This window comes from Chiloscyllium punctatum, chromosome 26 (genome assembly GCF_047496795.1).
Source record: "Chiloscyllium punctatum isolate Juve2018m chromosome 26, sChiPun1.3, whole genome shotgun sequence".
Classification (NCBI taxonomy): Eukaryota; Metazoa; Chordata; class Chondrichthyes; order Orectolobiformes; family Hemiscylliidae; genus Chiloscyllium; species Chiloscyllium punctatum.
In genome coordinates this window covers 26,176,414-26,188,600 of record NC_092764.1, presented here as the reverse complement: position 1 = coordinate 26,188,600, position 12,187 = coordinate 26,176,414, and positions in this window count along the sequence as shown.

Sequence of the window (12,187 nt, the reverse complement as noted above, 5' to 3'; positions counted from 1 at the left end):
TTCAGATGGATATATTTTTAATCAGGAAGGGAATCAAGGACTATGAGATAAAGCAGGAGAATGAGCAAAACTAGACTTGAGACAGCACTATCCCCCATTCCAATTCACCTCCACTAATTCCTCAGTGAAAATCTTGTTTTCTCTACCTAAAGACTTGTGTCCCTAAGATAGCATACTGTGATGCCTGAGAACACTTAAATCATGAAGCCTGGCAGACTTCTCCCTTATTTTAACCTCAGTAATTACGTCTTCTAAAAATAAAATTGTCATCTGAGTACCAACTGATGAAGCATACACTCTAAACAGAGAACAAAGAAAGGAAAATATGCCATTTACACAGGAACTGGCTCACTGCCAATCTTTAATCGTGGAGTCTTTAACATGTAAAACAATTCAGTGTGGCTTGGGAATATTATATAACCAAATATCCTCAGCGCGACATTGGTTTAATTAATGTTATTTAATAGAGTGATTGCCGACTCAGTTTGATATAGCAGAGTTTAAATAGCATTGAATACTTCTGTTGTACCATGGTGTGCTATCCATTATAATTAGGTCAATGATGATCTTACTTACCTGTGGCAATACTAAGTGCAAATTTTAACTGGCTGATAAAAATGTAAGAAGCAACAGCATAGAGCTCAGAAACCTAGGGCTTACTATAGACATGTTAATATATAGAGATATTAATGAGCTTTTTCCTTTGTTCAATTATGTTCGGAATATTTTGAATTGTTTCATTTTTGAATGTAGAAAAGGTTTCTCTTCAAATTAACCTAAGGCACACATGTATATCAAGTTCAATTAGTATAATTGTTAAGGAATCATTTATAATGACATAACAATTATACTCTCCATGGTTCCAGAGACAGGACTTTCAAGACCTAGGGGAGCTCCAGTTTCTCACTGATTTGATTAACATAAATTAATTATCTATAATTAGCATAATTATAATATCCAGAGCAGTGCCAATTCACTCCTCTAATGGGCTGTGAACAGTTGCACAGGCAAAATAGAAACATGATATCATTATACCTTTTCTGTGCAGACACCATAATGTTATAATAACATTCTGAATGTTAAAAATGGAAGAATTGCTCTGGATTTTGCTTCATTTAAAAGTAAAGCTCCATGATATTGCACAGTTTTGTTTACCAAGCACTACGAATTCAAAACTGTCTTTGGATTACAATGTATTTTGGTATAGTTCCAGATTGCTTGAGGAAAGAGTGAATAGTGTTGACAACTAAATCTTAAAGAGAGTCAGTTGTTTGACATTAATTACCGTGGTGATTTATGCTTACAATAATAATCAACATTCTTATTGATAGATCAGCAGTATTAAACACAGCAACTATCACGGAAATTTTCATGTAAAACAGATAGTAGTTTTCACTGTTCATCATGATGACCTATATGATAGATATATAAAAATGCTCACTTTTACGTGCGAATTGAAAGCAGAATTTTATTACTTTGTGATAATTATGAACGATATTAAAAATGATAATATTCATTAAAGGTGATCTTAAAGGAAAGAAAATCAGAAAGCATAAAGTTGAGATGATAGTTCATCTTTTGTACACTTGTCAAAATGACAGAAATTATTTGACGAATTGTTGAGCACCTCAAGTATGCACTTTGACCAAACTTATCATCTGTCCTAATATTTCCTTACATTGCTCACCCTTTAATTTGTTTATTCATTCATTAGATTTGTTGAGAAATCCAATATTTATTGCCCATCCCTAATTGCCTTAAAGAAGGCAATGATGAACTGCCACCTTGTGTCAAATAGCCCGTCCACTGAAAATATTCCCAGACTAATGTTTGGTTGAGTTTTTCATGATGTACAAGCATGAGCCAATATCTGCACTTCTGACATTATAATGGAGAGAAGTTCATTGATGAAGTGACTGAAGATGATTGAGGGAATGATGTCCTGGTGCTGAGATGATTAGCTTCCAACAGCCACAATTTTTCTTTGTGTGAGCCATAACTCCAACCATTGGCAAGTTTTCACCCTAATTCACATTGGCTTCAATTTGATTAGGGCTCCTTGATGTTTTTCATGGTCAAATGCTGACTTGATGTCAAGGACATGACTTTCACCTCACTTCTGGAATTCATCTCTTTTGTATATTTTGAGATCAAGGCTGTAATGAGATCAGAAGTTGACCAACCCGGGGTGGCGGGGGGACCCAAACGAAGATTATGAGTAAATAAGTGCCACTTGATAGCACAGCTGACAACACTTTCCATTACTTTATTAGTTTCGACTAATTATGTAAGGCACTTATTGGAAAGATTGGATTTGTCATAGATTTTTGTAAACAGAACAAACTTGAGCAATGTTTCACATTATTGAATCGAGGTCGGTGCTGTACTATACTGGAACAACTTGGATTGGAGCAAGGCTGATTTTGGAAAACAAATCTTTAACACTGTTGTTGAGATCCACAGCCTTTGCAGTTCCCAGTATTAGAAATCATCTCTTTTTATCACATGGATTAAATCAACTTCTCTGAAGATTGGAATCTGTGATGCTGAGTATCTCAGGAGGAATCTGAGATGGTTTCTTCATCTAATATCTCTGGTTAAGTAATTGTAAACACTTCAGCCTTGCCTTTTCAACTCAAGCAAATTACTTTAGCTCCATTGAAGTTGGGGAAGATCATGAAGTGTCCTCTCCCAGCCGCTATTTCAGTGCTCATTATCATTCACGACTGGATGTGGCAGAACTCCAGAACCTTGAAATGATTCTTTTCCTGTGGGATCACTTAACTCTTTCTATAACATGCTGTTTCTACTGTTTTGCCTTTGGGACAAATGAGGAAAGACAATATAAAATAAAGTTTGCAGTTCTAAAAGGGGTGTAAGAGCAGAGGAACCTGGGGCATATGTGAGCAAATCACTGAAGATGACAGGGCAGATTGAGAAAGTGAAAAACACTTTTCTTCCCAAGTGGAAAGGAGACAGATCTAATAGAGGAAGCAGATGAAGCATTTGCAGAACTAAATGGTGAATTATGTTTGTGAACTGATACAAACACTTCAATTAGTTCAGATGAATTTAATTACATACCACAGTGGTTAAGGGACTGTAAATTACGAGACAATGAACATAATAATTGTTATGGTCTGTTTTCTTTATTTATTTCTTTTGAGATTCTGTTGCGCAATTTATTAATTTTAACTAGAGCTTCTATTTAGAAAGTCTTACCCAATATGTCAAATGGGTAGATGAAAATGTTTCCCCTCAATCATTACCATACCATTACCATCAGTCCTTATGCCAGCAGCAACAAAATTAATAGTATTTTACTTCTGCATTAATTATGTTCCAGAATTTAACAGACAAGTTAAAATAAAAGGAGAGAACTTAAGACATATTTCTCTCATCCATGCATATTTAAAGCTGTGCAAAAAGGTAACTCACATATTTGCCTGTACATGATGATGGTTTCTACTTTGTCATTTTTATTTTATACTTGCTACCTGGATTTAAGAAGTCTGAAAACTGCCTAAAGGATCCCTGTGAGGGTTCAGCAAGCAAATATGATAAGCTTCAATTTAATGCTTTTTAATAAATACTGATATGTTGTACTGATAGATTGGGAAGACAAATATATCAACTTTTTGCAATCAAATGAAACCACCAACTACTACATACTAAAAGTTTTGTATTTTGCAAATATTTCCCTCAAAAGCCACACTTGCAGAGTACCACACTTGTTATGCCTTCTGATTCACTATCAGACAATGAATGAATAACAGGACCATCAACAACTATCATTGGTTGAAATGATGCGCTGGCACACTTACCAACATAATTTTCTAAGCTGTTCAATTTGGTGGCAAGTATTGTGCAAAATATTAAATTGCAATGCTCCATAAAAGTATTAACAAAACCATTTCAAGGGATGCAACAATATGTTAAAAGATGAACCCAGTGTAGGCCATTAATTTTACTTTCAAAATTCTTTTGGTGATTATAAACGCAACAGCTGACAGCGATAAAGTGTACAGCAATTTTTGAAAGTCATACTCCTGTCTTTGAAATTGAAGTGAAATGAACTTTTAATTTCAAAATCCAAGTCACTTCAGAGTTGTTTCTTTGTTTATTGGAGATGGAACTCAAAAAGGTTCTAATTAGTTTATCTATGAAAGAAATATATTTCAAACATAATTAATTCTTAAACATTCCATTGTCTTAAACACAAGATTTATATATCAAAACTAGAAAATAGACTCAAAGGAAGTTCATCAGTTGTTTCACACTTGCAAGACTCATTCTGATGTTTACATTTGTAAAAAAAGTATCTTAAAATGGACTAAGAGGATACTTTATTGTTAATGTAGTCTTTAAGGATGCATTATTACCTTATCTTTCAAACAGTTCTTCTCCTTTAACCTTCTTTTCCCTTTTGTTTGTTATGATTTGGGAGCCTAATGTTTCTCTCTATTACGCTTGTGCTGAGATAAATGAACAAACAACCTAGGCAGGGCAACATTTAGCCATGGTGTTTAATCTCACTAATTTCACCACAGTAACACCAACCAACAGACTGACCTAAAGACAATAATTCAGAGAGAATATTCTAAAAACACCAGTTAGGAATTGGGTTCCTATTCGGTCGCAACCCGAGGACCACGAATCTCAGAAATCTCTTATTAAAGCATAGTTTTAAGTACAAAGAAATTGTCAACATTTCTTTAATTTCACTGTCAATGTGAATCTTCTTTTTCCGTGCCAGCTATGTTTGCAAAATGATCAGTCAAATCATTATGAAGCAACTAACTTTGTCAATGTCCTTTTTCTCTTAAAGAAGAACATACATTGATAATTCCTTGTCTTTTTCACTGAAAGGAGAAAAAAAAGTAAGGAAGTATGGAAATATAGCTATCAGCTTGAACTGAATGAAGAGAAATATTGAGTTGATATTTTATTTATCTATTGTTATTAGCAATGAAAGATTTTAATTTTACAATTCTATGGTTGGAAACACTGAATGGCTGCATGGTCTTTTGATCATGTAATCCAGAAAAAGTTATGCATCATCTCTCAGTGAATTGTGTTCTTGTTCGTAACTATTAATTCATCAAACTGTCTCAAAGCTGCATTTCAAAATAAGGGATCTGGTCAGATTGTAGCTTGAAATCCAGTTCTGAAGACCAAGAAATAAGAGAATGGCAGAAAGACTAAACACAAGACTGAATTATGAGGAAAAGCTGAAAGAATTTGCTCTTTTTCCTTCTGAAAATGAATCTGAAGTGATGTGATACAGATATCATTAATACAAAACATTAAGAATGTAGGAATGTTAATTCAGAATATTACTTTAAATGAACTTGCGGGAGTAGAATTAGGAAACAAAACCTCAAATGAATACAGGATAATTTGAATATTAGTTTCAGAACAATGTTCTTCACGGAAAGACGAGTCAATACGTGGAATGAACTGCTAGCTAAATAAATTGTAATAACAGGTGACCATCTACAAAAAGTATTGGAACAAAAAAGGGTAGCATTGTGGCTCAGTGGTTAGCAAGGTTGCCTCAGAGCAGGTTCAAATACATCCTTAGGTGACTGCAGTTTGCACATTTTCCCTGTGTCTGCATGGGTTTCCTCTGGCTGCTGTGTTTTCCTTCCAGAATCCAAAGATGTTACAGATTAGGTGGGTTTGGCCATGCTAAATTGCTGAAAGTGTCCAGGATGTGTAGGTTAGATGGATTAGTCATGAAAAACAGAGGATTGGGGTGGGTTTAGGTGAGATGCTTTTCAGAAAATCAGTGTGGACCGCTTCTATGAAAATGTGACTATTGTTTGCAAGTGATTTATATTGACTTTTTTGTGAAGCCAGAGGGGAAGCAAACCTGCCCATTAGGAAACTAACACAATCAGGTTCACCTCCTTTTTCACAAATTGTCCATTTTTCCACTCCATTGAGGTGTGTGGTGAATATTGGATAGAGTGTAAACCACTGTATATCACAGCACTACCATCCTAAATATTTACTCTCTCCATTACTGGTACCACATGACATCAGTGTGTGCAATTTCCAAGATACACTCCAACAACCTATTCAGATTTCAATAGAATCCCTACAGTGTGGAGGCAGGCCATTCAGCCCAGTGAGTCCATGCTGAACCTCCAAAGAGCATCCCACCCTAGCCCTGTAACCCTGCATTTCCCATAGCTAACCCACTTAACCTGCACATCCCCTGACACTATGGGCAATTTAGCATGGCCAATCCACCTAACCTGCGCACCTTTGGTCTGTGGGAGGAAAGCAGAGGAAACCCATGCAGACCCAGGGAGAGTGTGCAAACCCCACACAGACAGTCACCCAAGACTGGAATCAAACCCAGGTCCCTGGCACTGTGAGGCAGCAGTGCTAAACACTGAGCCACTGTTCTCCAACAATTCTCAAGTTCTCAGTATTTATCATCAAGATGGACAAGGGCAGCTGACACTCTCCAAACTGTACATCATATGACTTGGGAATTAATCGCCATCTCTTCTATGTCACTGAGTCAACTTCCTGCAATTCGCTCTCCAATGTCACAGTTTGTATCTATACCAGCTATACAGTGGCAGTTCAAGAAAGCAGCTCACCGTCACTTTCTCAAAGGAATTAGTGACCGGCAGTAAATTCTGACCTTACCAGGAATGTCCACGTCTCTGCCTGAAAAATAATTTATTTCTAAACAAATTGGTCATTTCACACAAAACAAACAGTTGTAGTTTGGTTATGTTACATAATAACTTCACTCTTTTTGCCCTTCTGTTGAAATTTAATTCAACCATTTCATGACTATTACATAACAAAATTGATGCAAATAGAATTGAAATGAGATCATGGCTTTTTATTCCAAGAAGAATCGTCATATGTTTATGTAACATCATTCATTGATTATTATCTAAGTCAAATTCTAAAACTGGCTGTGAACTTTCTCACAAGGTCAGACTGCGTAGTATAACTTTACATCTGTTGCACAAGACAGTTAACACATCAAATAGCAAAAGATTTAGATGTTACTTGATTTAGTTTCAAATTTAAATTTGATGAAAAATGACTTCATGGCTTGCAAATATTCAGCACACAGCTAACAACAGCACTCAGTATTACGTTTGTGCTGCCTGATGGCTGATAAATGTTCAGAGAGTGCCATCTTCTGTATTTTATGTGAAGTGCTCTCAAAGATGAGTATAAACATTTTTACTGTGACCTGTAACATTAACAGACACTCAGATTCAATGAGTCATAGAGATGTATAGCACGGAAATGGATTCTTCAGTCCAACTCGTCCATGTTGACTAGATGTCCTAACCTAATCTAATCCTATTTACCAGCACTTGCCCCATTTCCCTCTAAACCCTTCCTATTCATATATCCATCCAGATGCCTTTTAAATGTTGTACTTGCACCAGCCTCCACCACTTCCTCTGGCAGCTCATTCCACACATGCACCATCCTCTGTATGAAAAAGTTGCCCCTTAGATCTCTTTTATATCTTTCCCCTCTCATTCAAAGTCTTTGCCCCCTAGTTCTGGACTCATCCCTCCCAGAGAAAATACCTTGTCTATTTGCCCTATCCATGCCCCTCGTGATTTTATAAATCTCTATAAAGTCACCCCATAGCCTCTGACACTCCAGAGAAAACAGCCCCCGCCTATTCGGCCCCTCCCTATAACTCAAACTCTCTAACCATGGCAACATCTTTGTAAATCTTTTCTGAACTCTATCAAGTTTCCAATTTCTGTTTTAACCTTCTGATTTCTTCGAATCAAGTTCAATATTTTGAAAAGTAGACGCAAATGTGGCAAAACATTTCCAACATTGAATTTTACTTATCTATTTTAGAACATAGAGTGTAGAAAAGTACAGCACAGAGCAGGCCCTTTGGCCCATGATGTTGTGCCAAGGTTTAATCCTAATGTAAAATATAGTAACTTAACCTACACACCTCTCAACTCACTGCTTTCTATGTGCATGCCCAGAAGTCGCTTAAATGTCCCCAATGACTCTGCTTCCACCACCACAGCTGGCAACACATTCCATGCATTCACAACTCTCTGCATAAAGAACCTACCTCTGATGTCTCCTTTATACCTTCCTCCTAATATCTTAAAGCTATGACTTTTCGTACCAGTCAATCCTGCCCTGGGGAAAGGTCTCTGGCTATTAACTCTATCTATTCCACTCATTATCTTGTATACTTCGATCAGGTCTCCTCTCTTCCTCCTTCTCTCCAGAGAGAAAAGTCTGAGCTTATTCAACCTTTCTTCATAAGGCAAGCCCTCCAGTCCAGGCAGCATCCTGGTAAACCTTCTATGCACCCTCTCCAAAGCCTCTGTATATTTCCTATAGTAGGGTGACCAGAACTCGACACAATATTCCAAGTGTGGGCTCACCAGGGACTTGTAGAACTGTAGCAAAATCTCGCGGCTCTTAACCTCAATCCCCCTGTTAATGAAAGCCAAAACACCATATGCTTTCTTAACAACCCTATCCACTTGGGTGGCAACTTTGAGGGATCTATGTACTTGCATAACCAGATCCTCCACGCTGCAAAGAATCCTGTCTTAAATCCTATATTCAGAATTCCATTTCGACCTTCCAAAATGCATCACTTCACATTTATCCAGGTTGAACTCCACCTGCCATTTCTCAGCCCAGCTCTGCATCTAGTCTATGTCACGCTGCAGCCTGCAGTAGCCCTCTATACTATCGACGACACCTCCAACCTTTGTGTCATCTGTAAACTTATTAACCCACACTTCAACCTCCTCACCAAAGTCATTTTAACCAACCATGCCAAATCTGTTAAGATATTACACCAAATTAAGTTGCAGTGAATGAAACATTTTGTTATTCAGCAGTTGAGTAGGCAACTGAATAACCAATAACACAAGAATAAAAGTTCCATTTGGTATATCAGTGTATTTTTTATTCATTTGTAAGATGTGGGCATCGTTGGCTGGGCCAGCATTTATTGCCCATCCCTAATTGCTCTTGAGAAGGTGGTGGTGAGCTGCCTTCTTGAACTGCTGCAGGCCATGTGCTGTAGGTTGAACCACAATGCAATTCGGGAGGGAATTCCAGGATTTTGACCAGTGACATTGAAGGAATGGTGATATATTTCCAAGTCATGATGGTGAGTGGCTTGGAGGGGCATTTGCAGTTAGTAGTGTTCCCATATATCGGCTGCTGTTGTCCAACTAGATGGAAGTGGTTGTGGGTATGGAAAGTGCTGTCCAAGGATCTTGGGTGAATTTCTTCAACGTCTCTTGTAGATAGTACATATTGCTGCTACTGAGCGCTGGTGATAGAGGGAGTAGATACTTGTGGAAATGGTGCCAATCAAGTGGACTGCTTTGTCCTGAATGGATTGCACTCATCCAGGGCAGTATTCCATCATACTCCTAACTATGCTTTACAGATGGTGGATAGGCTTTGGGAATTCAAGAGGTGAGTTAGTCGCTGCAGTTTTCCTGGACTTGAACCTGATCTTGCAGTCACTGTATTTCTATACCAGGCCCAGTTGAGTTTCCGGTCAATGTTAACCCCAGGGTCCCAGTGGGGGATTCAGTGATGGTAATGTCATTAAATGATAAGAGGCTTCTTACTTGCTATTCTGTAAGTATATTTTCTAGGCCTTAGACTGATTATTTCTTGAAGCAATATCACTAATCCAGACACACATGCACACACGTACTCAATCACTTTTCAGTCATTCACCCATCCAACAAAACCCTGTGTAAACTGTGGCACCTGCTCACTGTAAAGTGAAAATATTAGTCACTGTTTTAGTAGAAACTATCGAGAAAGAAAGAAAGATATCATTCTACAGTACCTTTCACAATCTGAGGATGCTACAAAGTACATTGCCATCAATGGAATTGATTACTTTTGAAATGCAATCATTATTGTAATATAGAAAGAACAATAGTCAATCAGTACTCAGCAGGTTCCCATAAACAGCAATATGATAACGGCTGATCAGTTTTTGTGAAGTTGACTAAGGGAAAAATATAGATCATGACACCAGGGATAACCCATTTCCATAGCAGTGAAAAGGAGGGGTAGATGTAAAATGAGAAAAAAATACAAACTATTTAATGTGTTAAGTTTAGCTGTTATTACAGAGAATGTACATTTTAGATCAGGCCATTTGGTCCAAATGATTGATGTCCATGTTTATAGTTTACAAGTGGCTCCCTTCAGCCCCATTTCATCTAGCCCTATCTACAAAGCCCAGATTTTTACTCCTGAGTTGTGTAGGGGAAGTTGTGAAATCTCCTCACTCACCCGATCTGCCTCAGGAGAAATTCATCCAAATAGTGGGATCTTCTTTTGGGGAGTAAGGTTGCAGGTGGCTCAGTGTTTCGCACTGCTGCCTCATAGGATCAGGGACCTGGGTTTGATTCCAGCCTTTGGTGGCTGTCTGAGGGGGGAGTTTGCACATTCTTCCTGTGTCTACATGGCTTCCTTCAGGTGCTCTGGTTTCCTCCTACAGTCCAAAGATGTGCGGATTAGGTAGATTGCTATGCTAAATTACCATACTGTCCAGGGATGTGCATTAGCCATGGGAAATGCAAGGTTTTTGGGATGGGATGGGGAGCTAGGTCTGGGTGGGATGCTTTTTTGAGAGTTGGTGAAGAGTTGATGGGCCAAAAGGCCTCTTTCTGCACTATAGAGATTCTACGATTCCAGCATGGAGTCACCCTGGATGCAGATTAGCAACAATATACATTTCAGTAATAATGAAATAAAGGTCTATTACAGTGTTGACTATAGTACAAGGACATACTCCAATTCCATAAAGGTGAAAGTGAGGACTACAGATGCTGGAGATCAGAGTTAAGATTAATGTGGTGCTGGAAAAACAGCAGGTCAGGCAGCATCTGAGGAGCAGAAAAATTGATGTTTCAGGCAAAAGCCCTTCATCAGGAATGGGGCAGGGAGCCTCTGGGGTGGAGAGATAAATGGGAAGGTTGTGAGGCTGGGGAGAAGGTAGCTAAGAGACCAATAGCTGGATGGAGGTGGGGATGAAGGACTTTTTCCTCCAGGTGTCGAGTGGTGAGGGAGTGGTGGTGGAGGAGGCCCAGGACCTGCATGTCCTCGCCAGAGTGGGAGGGGGAGTTGAAATATTCGGCTACGATGCGGTGGGGTTGATTGGTGCAGGTGTCCCGGAGATGTTCCCTAAAGCATTCTGTGAGGTGCCCAGTCTCCCCAGTGTAAAGGAGGCCACATCGGGAGCAACGGATACATTAAATGACATTGGTGAATGTGCAGATGAAACTTTGATGAATGTGGAAAGCTCCTTTGGGGCCTTGGATGTTGGTGAGGGGCGAGATGTGGGCATAGTTTTGCAATTCTTATGGTGGCAGGGGAACGTGCCAGGAGGGGAGGGGAGGGGGAGCGTGGACCTGACCAGGTTGTCACAGAGGGAACCGTCTTTGCAGAGAGTGGTTAGGGGTGGGGAGGGAAACATATTCCTGGTGGTGGGGTCTGTTTGTAGATAGTGGATGATGCGGTTTACGTGGAAGTTGGTGGGGTGGAAGGTGAGGACCAGGGGTGTTCTGTCCTTGTTGCGGTTGAAGGGGTGAGGTTTGAGGGCGGAGGTGCAGGACATGGATGAGATGTGTTGGAGGGTATCTTCCACCACGTGGGAGGGGAAATAACGATTTTTAAAAAAGGAGGCCATCTGGTGTATTCTGTGGTGGTCTTCCTGGGAGCAGATATGGCAGAGGCAGAGGAATTGGGAATACGGTTAGCATTTGTCAGGAGGTAGGGTGGGAAGAGGTGTAATCCAGGTAGCTGTGGGAGTCGGTGGGTTTGTTAAAAATGTCAGTGTTAAGTCAGTTGTCATTGATGAAGATGGAGAGGTCCAGGAAGGGGAGGGAGGTGTCAGAGATGGCCCAGGTGAATTTAAGGTCAGGGTGGAACGTGTTGGTGAAGTTGATGAACTGCTCAACCTCCTCGCGGGAACACGAGGTGGTGCTGATGCAGTCATCAATGTAGCAGAAGAGGTGGGGAGTGGTGCCGGTGTAACTACAGAAGATGGACTGTTCCACCCAGCCAACAAAGAGACAGGCATAGCTGGGGCCCATGCGGGTGACCATGGCTACCCCTTTCATCTGGAGGTAGTGGGAGGATTTGAAGAAGAAATTGTTACATG